This window comes from Camarhynchus parvulus, chromosome 9 (assembly GCF_901933205.1).
Source record: "Camarhynchus parvulus chromosome 9, STF_HiC, whole genome shotgun sequence".
Classification (NCBI taxonomy): domain Eukaryota; kingdom Metazoa; phylum Chordata; class Aves; order Passeriformes; family Thraupidae; genus Camarhynchus; species Camarhynchus parvulus.
The window spans coordinates 21,330,455-21,343,923 of NC_044579.1; the positions used below are offsets into that span (position 1 = coordinate 21,330,455).

A 13,469-nucleotide genomic window follows, 5' to 3' on the forward strand; every position below is an offset into this window, starting at 1 on the left:
CCCGCCCCCAGGGCGGTGCATGGCTCCGCGCGCACGCGCGCGCCCCGTCCCCATAGCAACCCGCTGGGACGGGGCGGGGCCGCCCGCATGTTGTAGGTCACGCACATCCCCTCTGCTGCACCAAGATGGCGGCCGGGCCGTCGGCCTCGTACCCAGCCTAGGGTTCGCTGCGGGCCGACTAGAGGTAACGCCGGGCCCGGCGCGGGAGGGCAGGGGCGGGAGGGCCTCCGGTGAGCGGGAGGAAGGCGCGGGCCCGGCGCTGTGACCGGGCGCTTTCCGTCGCCTGCAGCAAGATGGCGGCAGCGGCGAGAAGGGCGGCGGGCGGGATGTGCAGCGAGCGGCCGGCCCCGCTCTATGGTCGCGGCCGCTGCCATTGGCGCAGCGCGGGCCACGTGCCGCCCGCGCACCCCGCACCGAGCCGGGGTCCCGCTCCGCCGCCCCGGGGCTCCGCTCCGCCGGCCGGGGCTCCGCTCCGCCGGCCGGGCCGCCCGCGAGCGGACAAAAGCCATGAGTCATGTCCCGCTTCCTTCCCCTCGGCGCGTGGGCCCGCGCCGCGCTGAGGGGACGCGGCTGAGGGAGCGGTCGCTTCCCTCCGCCATCGGCTGGCGGAGGGTCCTGCCCTGTGCCCCCTCTCTCCAAGGGCAGAGGTCTCCATTCCCGGTGCTCCCCAAGGCTGAGGCTGCGCCGCGGTGGGGGAGGGCTGTGGCCTCACCTGTGACACTGCAGGTAGCGTCAGCCCCCTCTGGGCAGGATAGCAGCGGAAATTCAGCCTCTGCTGACCTGATCTCTATGCCTGCAGTGTGGTTTTATTTCGGGTTATTTATAGACCGGGATGATCCAGCAGCCCTGAAGAGGGTTAAGCACGGAGCACTGATGATTCTTGAGCTATAGCTCAAATGGCACATGATAAATAGCATTTCCCCAACAGTAGGGGAGGTTTCATAACTGGGAGGCATAATTTCTTCCAGTGAGAGACAAGAAGCAGGAGAGGAGATTTGTGCTGGGAATACTGGTAATATAGAGATCAGTTAACTTGTAAAATGAAGCAAGAGCTTTGAATTCACTAAATTTAGAATTTGAAACATTCTCAGTTCTATGCTTGTGAAGTTAAGATTAGTGACATTCAGTCCCAAGGTGTTTGAAAGAGTAATTTCTTGTCTTATCCTGTTGTGTAATGGCAGAGAAAAAAATCTGCACACTCATATGTGCTGCATTGCTTTATCACATCTCTTCTGTTCAGTAAGGTAGGTGAAGCATCTCTCTGGTGATTTAGTCACCATTTTTCCTACTGGTTCTATTCTGTCAACTGTCTTCAGTTAGACGCCAACAGACAGTAGATTTGTGTTGGGTTTTTTTTTCCCCCAAACCTGAATTGGAAGTGGTGTTTCATGTATTGTTTCATATGTGGGCTGTTCATCCCTCTCTGTGGTAGAGGAGCATAAATCAGAGGTGAAGCAGGAAAGGCAGCAATACCCTGATGTGTGGCTGTGTATCTGCTAAAGCTCTGTCTCTCTAACCCTTTGCCTGTTTAGATTCCAGCTGTTAAAAAAACCAGTCTTCCTGTTTGTACATGGATTATCATAAAGCATGGCCCAAATCATAGGCAGAGCCATCCACAGCTAAAACACACACCCTTTTTCATAAAGGTCCACAGTGTAATTTTACAGGGATCAGAATGACAGGCACAGGAAGAGCTCTCACTAGACATGAAACAGTAACTGGAGGTGTGTGGCTGCAGGGGCAGTGTCACCAGCCAGCCTGAGCTTTGCCACTGCTGCAAAGTAAGTCCAGATCATTCTCAAAGGACAGCTTTCCAAGTAGCTTTTATAAGAAACAGTTAAAGATTGCTGCACGTTTGTTCTGTGTAGATCATTCTGCTGTGTCCACAGCTGGTAGTGTGATCCACACTCTTGTCTCCTCTGTTGTTGCAAATTAAGCTGATTTTTTCTCTGTTGGCTTCTTTTTCATCTCTCCCCCAGTTCTGCCTGATATGTAAATTTTTTCACCCTATCTTCTTATGATTTTGAAGGTTATTATGGACCCTACCTTTTCATTAGTCTCACTTACCTAGACTGGGATGATGAGGGAGGTTTCCCCTTGAACTAGAATTGGATCATAATGTTGTTGTTGGTTGTTGCACAGCTTAATGGCAACAATAGTAACTTGATTTTGGTAGGTTAGGGGTGGTTATTCCTAGTCAAGTAGCTGTTCTTTTTCCATTTAACATTAGGGTACCTCTGAAGATAGTATGGTCTGTTAGAAGAGAGCTTTGTAACATTGGGCTTTCCATAACTGTTATCTGAGTGGAAGCCAAGCCAGACAAGGCAAACTGTGCAGTTTGCACCTTTTTGATGAAAATTGGGATGTTACTGTACTGGTTACAGTATTTCAGGTGATACTGCCTTTTCCAAAGCATGTGATTCTCTTCGTATATAGAAGCTTGTTAAGCTGGTACAAATGCACTTAGGATTGTGCTGCTGTGAAAATTTGGATAATTCCTCCAATCACTACTCCAATCAGATGGTCAGAGTAGTCAGCAGTGGCACTGGGACCAGTCCAGAGCATTCACACTGAATGCAGATGTGTGGTTAGAATCACAGGATCATTTAGGATGGAAAAGACCTCCAACATCAAGTCCAACCCTTCACCCAGCACTGCTGTGTTCAGCACTGACCATTCCCACATCCATACATCTCAAACCCTTCCAGGGATGGTGGCTGATGCTGCTTCCCAATGTCCAGGTTCTCTTACCGTAACTGGGAGGGTTTTGTTGATTTCAATGGTGGGTTTCTGTACAGTATCATATTTATGTGAAAATGTTTCTCTTTGAAAAAAAAAGTCACTCAACAATGGTTCGATTTTGTTTTGTATTCAAGAATTCTACAGAAGGAAATCCTCAGACCTGTATTGTGCAGAGCTTATAAAATAAACCTCAGAGTGAAATAATGAGACTGGCAAGTGTTCCCATGGGTGTTTTGAACCCTCAGGGGAATGTTGTTACAGTCTTGACAAAGATATTCAGAATAGGGGTGGCTTCCCCGTCTCTGGAAATGTTTAAGGCCAGGTTGTACAGGACTTGGAGCAACCTGGCCTAGTGGAAGGGTCCCCTCCATGACATGGGATAGAATTGAATTGGATGGTGGTCAAGGTTCCTTTCAACCCAAACCAGTCTGTGATTCTGTGCACCACTGAAGAAGTTGCAACAGGGTTTTTAAAGCAGGCTGAGAAAGGTGTGTTCACCCAGGAGGTAACAAGTCTGACTTGTCCAGGAGCATGGTGCTGAGAGGCCCAGGGCCTGCAGAACTTCTGCAGAGTGCGTCTGTGCAGAATTTAAGTAGGTGTTATTGTATTAAAATATGAAAACAGATAAAGAAGAGACAGGAAAATAAAACCCAGCTGCAGGATTAAGTCTCTGTTCCTCTTCCTAATTACCCTACCTTTGAAAGCAGAATGCTATTGTGTAGCTTGTTGGGCTTTGCTCATGTTTTTTTATTTTACTTATTGTTTTTTCTAGGCCTTTGGTCTAGAAGCTATTCCTACAGGGTCTGTAGTGTTTATTGTGGCCTGTGAGGCTGCATTTGGAGTGGAAGGGAGAGCCCTGGTCAGCAGGGCCTCTTGGGGAAGGGATTGCAGAGGACTCAGGACACCTGGAGGTGGTCTCTGGCCTCCAGGTGTTCATGCTGGACTGGTGATTAAGTCAAGAATCTAGGGCTTGTTTCAAGAGCTTTTTCCATTTTAGAAATTCCTAAGTTTAGAAGAACAATTTTGGGTTACCAGCTTATCCTGATGTGGAATTAGACCTGAAAGATTTGTATTTATATTTATATTTGTATTTATTTGCCTTTTAGCTTTAAAAGAAAGCAAATTTTTAAGATCTAAACAGTCTATTAAAATCTTGTGATTTGCATTCTCATCTTAAATGATAAGTCCTGAATACCTAATGACTCTAGTGATCTTTTTCCACATCTTCCTTCTGTGAACTCATGGTGTGACTTCAGTGGGAAGAAATCAGAAAGTCAGGTTGGAAAAAAGATGTATCAATAAATGGGGAGGAAAATTTCCAGCCAAAGCAAGAGGAAAAACTGAGTTGCTAAAGGATTTGTGTAAGGTTTTAATTGCAACAAGGAGGAGTAATCAGGCTGTGATTAATGTTCTGAGTTTGTTTCATAAAAAAGATGTGTTAAAGCTGAAATAGTTTGTCCTTCATTTAGGTGATGATCTTTGGTGTTTCTACCTACACAAAGTTTGATATTTCCCAGCAGTCTTGCAGAAGTACAGGAATCACTTGTGGCAGCTGCTATATAATACAGATACTTTGATCCTGCTGCTAGACTTCACTTGTTCATGACTGACTCTATGTTGTTGAATCTTGCATCTGGTAGATCTCTCAAGCCTCAGTGATACCTAATAATATTTTACTACTTATTTCTGGATATATGAGCATGTGAGTAGCTAAAGTACACGTAAGCACTCCTTGGGTGCAGAGGGCTGACCTTGGCCACAGCTGCCTGGCCTGGGGGAGCTGGCTGTGTTGCTGAGGCACAAGGAAGCAGGGGTTGGAGCAAGGAGTTATGTCCAGCTAGAGGCACAAAAGAGGCGCTTGCAAAGCAGCAGGCAGAAAAAAAAATCAGGGAGAAACCTGAGAGAAAAGATAGACCACAAAATGCTCATCTAGAGGAAGTCATAACGAGTTTAACTTCAGTGGAAAAACAGCACTAGAAGAAGGGAAGGGATTGGTTCAGTAGCTGCAAGACACAAAGAAATGGTGACTCACAGGAAAAGTTTTGCCTTTGAGAGGATTGAATAGCACAGGCATATTTATGCGACCTCCCTTAAATGATGTTGTTTAATTTAATTGCAAAATAAAATGGATTTACTTGTTGACGCAGAATGGAAGTAGTACCAGATTCTCTTACACTCCACAGCAGTGTCTGGAGCTGTTTTCCAGCAACAGTTTTGCTGTTTTACTGACAGTTTTTCAGTGATGAGAGAACCACTTGGGAAAAGTTTGGGGATGGAACAGATAGATTTATTTAGCATTGATGAAAGAAAAGAGACACACCCATCCCTCCCCCCTGAATAAAAGACCCCAACAACAAAACAAACTGAAATATGGAAAGAAAACAAAACCAAGAAACAGAATTCTATAAGGAACTTGCTTATAAATGTATGTCAGTGTGATTCTGCTAAAAGTGTCCACATATATATAACTTGTGTGTATGCCACATCTTTTACCTGCAAGAGAAATACCTGTGAAAAAAAGTTTCTGGGAGTCCTCATATCATGGTCATTGATACTTGTGTGCTCTGAATTCAGCAACATCTCAGCAAATAACTGGAATTTAAGGAGGAAAGACTTGGAACCCTTTGTGTTATGACTATTGCAATCCTGTTTGTAGGAGGCAGAACCCAGCCTTCTCTCTGTGTTATTGAATTGATAGCTGCTTGTTGAGATCTCTCTCAAAGGAAGGTTGCTGGTATCATATCTCCCAGTAAATACCATGAGGCAGGTATAGCTGACTGTCACAAAGGTAACCTCTGGCATGTTTTTCATCAGGGATTGGATAACAAATAATCTTCTTACATCATTCAGATCTCAGGCTTGGTTCCAGGTATTGGCACACAGCATGGGCATCTCTCCCCTGCCCCTTTTCCCCACCCATGCTGGTTTTGGTTGACTGGTATTTCAAAGGTTTTACTGCAAGTTGCTGTGAAATCTGCAGAGGCTTTTTTCAGAGGAACACTGACTGCCTTGATGGCCAGTGCTGGATTCAGGTGGTACCACCTGCTGTAGCATCACTTTTTAGTTCTCTTCTGCTTTTTTGTAGTCCTGTGTTTTTGTCTATCCCTGCATTTGTGGCACTGGGAATTCAACTGGATATTTCACAAAATAAACTGGATATTTGCCAAAGATGAATGACAAACAAAGCCAAGGGCAGGCTGTGTGGCCAGAAAAGGAACCTCAGGCATGGGATGGGTACATGGGTTGAATTAGAAAAAAAGGAAGAGAGTAAGGGATGGAATTAACATTTCCCCGCTGGCAGGGACAAAGGCAAAGCCAGGGAAAGCCACTTCGGTGGAGGAGGCCAGGAGTGATTGCAGTGGACTTGTTACTTCCTGCCCCAGAATTTGGGGGGCATTTTTGTGTCTCCAGTGGGCACTGGAGATGGTGTGGACTGCCTGACTTCTGCCTTTCTGAAAGAGGAGAGCAGGGTTCTGCTGTTTGTACAGCAGCTCCAGAAGTTTCCATTGCTCAGGAGAAAGTAAGTTTGCTGTTATCTCTGTGCCAGTGATAAAGATGAATGTGAACCTGTGCTGGAGCAGTTGAAAGGAAAACTGGAAAGAAAACTCTCAGAGCAGGCAGGGTGAGAGTGGGAATGGGAATATATTATGGTTGACCTGCTAGTGCATATGCCTTTGTTTTCAAAGTGAATACTTCAGCAGTTGGTGCAGTGTGCTGGGATTTAGGTGTTTGCTCTTACCAAGGACCCTTGGAATGTCTGGAGAATAGCCAGTGGTAGGTATATGGCTATTGCTTAAAAGTAGAGCTGGTTTTGTAGCATTGAAGAAGCCTAAAAGTGATTTTTTTAAGTCTTGCTCTTATAAATAGTTTCATTAAATTTTAAAATCCTGTGTAGATGGCTCTGTTGCTTGCAGCATAGCTGTGGGTAAAATGAGAGCAAGCAGTGAGTATTTACAGAAGGTTAGAAGTTCTTGCAAATTTAGGAAACATTACCCCTCTATTTTATTTGAAAACTCATCTTGCTCAGGACACCATTCCAAGTGGGTGGAGGACTGAGCAGCATGAGGTATCAAAACAAAAAAATTGTACCCAAAATGGTTCGCGTCCTGTTCCAGTTCAGCCCAAAGGTGAGCAGGGTAGAACTGGGAATGATTCAGTTATGAAAAGGGGTTTTAACTGTAAAATAATATTATTTGTAACAATTAGGGGGAATAGTTTTACTCTGAGTTCTCCCTATCTGTCTTTCTCTCCTTTCATAGCAGGCTTAGAGTGGCCTTGCAAATTTGGAAGGGAAGACTGTCTGGGTTTTTCACTGTCAGTTTAGATCACTGTGATGTAATTCTGTCTAACACATGAAGAGCCTTTTGCTTGGCCTAGTAGAGATTAGGAATTAGTGCTTGTCTGTGGGTATGCTGAGCCCCTGTTGCATGTGCTATGAATAGGACAAAGGGAGGGCAGTGCTTAAATAGTGAGGGTCTGAGCATTGCTTTGCCAAAGTGGAAATCATTGCTTTTCCAGTTGGAATCAGATATTTACTTTAATGCTTTTTCAGAGGAATTGTTGCCAAACTGAAGGTGGGTTTTTTTCATTTTTAAATAGTTCTGTCCTGCTCTAAACAAAGCACTAGCCTCCCTGCAAGTTTCAGGCTTTTATTCTTTCAAGTGTTTTGTTTGTCACGATAACGCTGGCTTTTCTGGGTTGTAATTTCAAGCTGCTTATTGCAACTGAAAGATAGAAATAAAGAAAAATAAAATTTACAGAATTAGAGAGTCTCGTGAAGCCATGTGACTTGGGAAACTGGAATTCAGAGCAAAACATACCAGAGAACATAGAAGTTTATAAAATGGAGCTCTGGCATTCTCTTCTCTTCGTTATCCAATAAACATTATGAACTGAGGAATCTTTAAAATCTTTCAAGGAGCCTTGAACAACTTTGCTGAGGTTTTTTTTATATAATTCATCGAATCAAAGTAGCTAAGCAAGATTAAAAAGAACGAGAACCCAAACAGAGTGGACAAAACCAAATGTCTGTTTACATTTTTGCTTAAGTTGCAATTTTTTTGCTCCTCCCCTGAAAAGTGGCACTGGGGAGGTCTCATTTAGTTTGCCATGTTCTTTTTTCTTATTTTCTGTATATATTTATCCAATCAATATGAAAAGAAGTTGTTGTTGTTGTCTTTATAAACTGCTGTAAGCAGTTCTGCCCTGCAAAACATCGGCTTAAGAGTACCTGGAGGAGGGTCTGGTGATAGTTTTGAGCTCAGGGACATACTTGACTTCATATTTTCTAACTATAGGACAGTTGATGTGGAAAAAGGTAAGTTTAGGGCTTGCAAATTCCTTGCCTTTTCAAGCTAGGTGATGTAGAGTGGCTGAGAGCAGCTGGCAGCATTTCTTTAAAAAAAATTGCCACGTGTTCATTTCATATTGCAGTGGCCAATGGAGAGAGATCAGGAGACACTGAAAGGTAAACAAAAGAACTTCAACCCAGTAGCCAAAGGAGAGCAAAGTAAAAGTTTCCATTTGAAGAACAGGAAAAAAAAATAGTGCATGCTTTGTTCTGCAGTATCTCCAAAACCCTCATTTCTTGGGTAGCTGGGATATTAGCAGGCTTTGGAAAGCACCTCTCAGCTCGCTGATTGTGGAAGATTTTTGTTCTTCTGCAGTGTAGAATGGCAAGCAGTGCTGCAGCACCTCTCTGAAAGCACCTGGGAGTGATAAGCACACAGTGTGGTGGTAATTTAAACTAGAAAGCAAGTTCAGATCAGCATAAAAAGCCAACATTGAAATTCTAACTGCAAGTAAGAAACCTTTTTCACTGTAAGGATAATCAGGTATTGGAGTAGGTTGCACGGAAAGTTTGTGCAGCTAAGAAGGTTTTCAAGACCTGAGTGAGGAAAGCCCTGAATGCCCTGGACTGACCCTGCTTTGAGCTGGCCACAGAGTCTCTGACCTCCATGTGTTGCCAGATATTCTGAATTTCTGTGATTTCTGTGCTGTTACCACTTTCCAGGCAATATATTTGGAATCTTTGTTTTCTGAATCACTTTTTCCATTTTGAGTCAAACCAGTGTTTTGCTTTACTGTGAAACTGGAAGATACTGTATTTTACTTTATCCCTCATGTTTATTCCTCGTGAAAATGTTTATTGGCTCCCCAAGGCCAGGAACCTGAAATTTGCTTCTACTCCTTAGCAACTTCTTGAAAGCCATGTTTATGTTAAATCAGATTTCTCTCACAGTGCAAGTGGAAGGGCAGACACAGACTGGTCCTCTGTGGCTTCCTTCTGCTTTGCTTTTGAATTATTTTATTAAACTGTCCATTGATTTTTTTTTTTCTTCCTCATCTCTGAAAAGGCATTTGTTTTGTCACAGCACCTGACATCCAAGGATCACAGCATTCTGAACAACTTGAAATGAAATAACGAGTCCACAGAGAAAATCAAGATGCTGTGTGTATGTGCACAGCCAGGCCAAATAAGAGAATTTTTCTGGTCAATTCACCAAATCTGCAGCAAATCTAAGAGCAGAGCTTGAGTCTCTTTACTGGGTTTTGTTTGGGTTTTTTTTTTCCCATTAAATCTCATTTTCCCACAGTGTCCCTGTGTAAAGCCAGCAGCTTTTCCTCCCTCTGCAGTCAGAAGGCCTGATGCTCCTTGTTCACACTAGAACTCTGTCACACCAGTAAGTTGCTCCTGTTCTTCCTCCCTATTCTGCATGCCCCTTGTTACAGAGCACCCTGGGATAGCCTAGGAAGGGCAGTGTCTATATTCTTTGCTAGCTGATGGTTACATAATTTTATTGTCAGAGTGCCCATGAAATAAGTCTTTTAAAGACCCATATTTGCCTGAGAGCCCTGCTGAGGTTTGTCATTTTCCTTCAATATCCAGTCAGCTCTTCTGTACCTGCAAGAACATTGCCCTCAATAAACAATGTAGGTTACCAGGAGGAGAAAGGCAACTGCTGTTTCACCCACCTGGGACCCTGTATTTTCTACCACAGATCCTGTGTGAGACAAGCACACACACAGTCACTCATCTTCCTTCCACCACCCTCTCTTCTTCACAGCATCACTAAGTGGTTGGAGCTGGGATTAGTGTCTAGGCTTGGGTAGACTTTTCTCTTTCTACCTATAATTCTCTAATTGGGTATTTACAGTGGGCCTCTGAAGATGGTGGGAGCTGCATTAAGTACAGCCAAGGGGCAGAATTTAACCTACAGAATAATTTCTTCCCAGCACTGAGGTGTGAATGGGGAAGATAGGTGTCTGATTTGCACATCCCTGAAACTTTTCTTCCTCATGGCAAATAAGTAAAAACTAGTCTCAAAGTCAGAGACATAAGCAATGTGGGCTCACGTTCAATCATTTCTTATGATGAAACTTTTTTTATTCTCTTAGCAGAACTATCTATATAGCTTGACTCCAAACTTCAGTTTAACAGAGATTTTCTGTAGAAATGCCAATGTTCTGTTGGAAGATCCCCTGGCTTGCCACAGCGATAGCTGTGGAGCTGAGACACGTATCCTGCTTTGGCTGGGACCCTCAGTACTCCCTGCCATACAAGTGCCCTGCATCCTGAATCCTCTTTTGCTTGCTTTTTCTAGTGTGATACAAAGTATACCCCCAACCCTTTTCTCTTAATGCCACTGGCAAGGGATGTGCTGCAATGGATGCTTTCAGGGGGTAGCTCTTTTGTGGGGTTCTCTGACTTGAGGGTGTGGGATAAGCACCCAGAGTACAAAAAGGGTGCTTATTTGTACAGTTTTAGAAATCTGGAGTTATATTTAACAGGAAATAAAATCACAGCACACACTCTTTGGAACATACTTGGGTTGCTTTCCAAATAAGGCTTTTGGTTTCTGGCAGGAAAAATAGGGCTCTGTTATAACAACAGAAAATACGAATAGGCTAGAAGAAATGCTTTCAAAATCCCAGCTCAGCCGAGGGTAGATGTGCCAGGAAAGATCAGCCCTTTTGCTCCATTTGTTTAAGGTGCACTTTCCTTTCCCTTCTCCAAGAGCTCTGGGGTGAAGTGATCTTTGAAAGCTTCTTGACTCCCAACCTTGCCTTGAACACATGTTCCAAGAAAACAAGCCCCAAACCAGTTCAGTGTTACTTTTATCTCTCTGTGTGTTTGATGTTTTTTCTGGTCCCATTTGTGTCCTCCCTCAGACTGGTGATATGAGCTGCCAGTCTGATCAGCCATGGAAACTACACACTGCCCAATCCTTTACCCTTTCTGCCACCCTTTGGTGCTCTCTTTGGGAGGCTTCTTTTTCCTTTGTTCTAACAAATCATGAAATTGGGGCCTATTGTAATGCTGCCAAAATACAGGTTGCTTGAGGGAGACTGGTAGGTTAGTGTTTGTCAAGGGGTTGGGTATCTTCTTGTCTCCATTCCCCTCTGCTACCAAGAATTCCTGCACCTGGCTTGTAGAGGAGCCATTTTACACACATCTCCATGACAAATGTATTTTTAATTTATTTTTTAATGTGACATTGCATTTTTGGGCAAGTAAGTAGACAGAACACACCTGAAGCAATCCCTGCAAACCCCTCTCTACCCAGACTCCATAGCCTCATTGAAGAAAAGGTATGGGATGGAACACGAATGGTTGATGTGCTGGTGGGAGCAGGAGGTTGAAATAAGCCTCCTGGCACCCTCTAAATGTGTTTTTGTCCATACACAGTGTATTGCACTAAATGTGGGAGGAAAGGTGAGCTCTTCCCCCCATACTCACACCTCTTTCCCTGTGGAAGATCTTCCTCTAAGGAGAACAGCCTGTGACACATTTCCTCCAGCAGAAATCATTATTTGAGGGTGGCAAACAGTGAGGTGCTCCAGGCCTTCCAGTAGCTTCTGGGACTGGCAGATTTCCCTCCCACCACTTGCAAGTAAAGGAAGAGCAACAGGCAGAGGAGGATTGCCTCTTAAGCAGACCTGGAGAGGAAGCTGTGATAGAAGCAAGAAATCCGTAATGATCTGGCAACCCATGGCTGCAGCAGCACTGTATAGAGAAAGCAGGAGAGAGCCATGCTGTTGTCCCAGAGGCACAAGGTGGCTTGTCCCCACATAGGGCCCCTGCTAAACCAGATAATGAGGTGGAGTTAAGGAAGGATGATGTTTGTGCCTTGGTAAGATGCTGTAGGCTGGAGGTTGTGATGCTTCTGTGGTTCCCTGGCACAGGGGATCGTGGTACTTACTTGTGTCAGAGTTAATTGGAAGTTCGAGTGTTGAGAGGAGCTTTGCACTGGGGAGATAAACACGAGGGAGCAAAAGCACCTGAAAAGCATCCTGCACCTTAAGCAAGGTTCTGAGTCCCAAATTACAACACCCTGCACTGCAGCTGCTGCCCAGAGCCTGGAGGTGCTGAGGTTTGCCCAGGTCCCTGGAGCTCTGCTTTTGCATGAACCCCCAAATGCCTTGGTAGGCACCAGCCTGCTTGGGGGCCTTGGGGTGCTGGTGGCATCCACAGCCCAGGTGCTTTGTGCCAGAGCAGCCAGAGCCAGCTCCTGCAGCAGATATGATGTGGCAGCAGTCGTCTCTGCCTTTCTGTGGAGAACCCCATGCCTGGAGTGGGATTCCTGCATCCTCCCAGAGATAACAGGCTTTGAGGAGAACCTGGGCTGGGGGAGGAGATCACAGAGGTGCCTAGCCATGGTGTCAGTTCAGTCCTGATGACTGTTCTCTGTTCAGCAGACTTCCTGATTTCACCCACAAGTGTATCTTTATTTATAGTTATAAATTGTTCGTGTCAAAAAATCCAAGTGTTTTGATGATGTCCTCCCAGTCATAAGATAAAAAGAGGAGAAATGGAGAAATCTACTCTTGTTTACTAATAAGTAATAATTTTACTAAAGGCTAAATACCATCCATGTTTCCATAAATACAGTGCATGAAATCTCTAAAATTTACTGCATGTACTCAAAAGCAGTTAACCCAAAGACCTTAGATTTTTGTGGTCAGAGCTCCACAGAGCAGCTTTCGTTTTGTTTGCTAGGATCTGGGAGTGCTCTCTCTCAAGGTGGGAATGAGAAAAACAGTCTCTAAGTGTAAGTTACAAATTATGAGAAAGATTAATCCTGTGTAGGAAAATGAGCTAATGCAAAAATCAGTTCAAATTGGATGCATTTTTACAGTGATGGGAATGGGACATGGTTTTTTCCTTGGTTCCCTGAGGGTGCAGAGCTAATAATTAAAAACATCTATATTGCACAAAGTAATAAACATCCTCTATGCAGGAAAGGAGAGTATTGTGCTTGCTGGCTTGCCTTTCCCCTCCTTCACTCCTCCCCATTTCCAAATTGGAGATTGGAATAAGAAGAGGGGTGCTTTTTTTTTTTTTTAACTTTTCTGGGGGATAGGGGGTGTGTTGTGGTTTTGGAGATTTTCTATGGTTTTGGTTGGGTTTTTTTGGTGGTTTTTTTTTCGTACTCTTGCTCTTACCTTGCCCCTCCTGCCTGCCTGCAGCCTCACTTCGGGCAGCTGCTGCTCTGACACAGTGTGTGCAGGAGGAGGTGGATCAAGGGGCCTCTTGGGGCTGGGGCCTCGCTGTCCCTCTGCACTCGCGGGACCTGGCAGGAGCCCCAGCTGTTCGCTCTCTTCTCTACGCCGTGGTTTTCAGGCTGATCAGAGCCCTCATGAGCCACTGCTCACTAACCCTGCGTGAAACCGGGCTTGCCCAGAGTGGTTAATGCTGAGCTCCGGCGCCGTCGTGGGGCTGGGTA

The 13,469-nt window shown here is 44.8% G+C and overlaps 1 protein-coding gene across 1 annotated transcript in view; it reads left to right on the forward strand.

Moving 5' to 3' along the window:
- The first annotated feature begins 53 nt into the window (after positions 1-53).
- HDLBP (high density lipoprotein binding protein) overlaps positions 54-13,469 on the forward strand; it is a 39,033-nt gene continuing 25,617 nt past the window's right edge. Inside the window, exon 1 of the mRNA XM_030954046.1 lies at positions 54-184. The gene's annotated coding sequence lies outside the window, so the exon portion shown is untranslated. The remainder of the gene's footprint in view (positions 185-13,469) is intronic.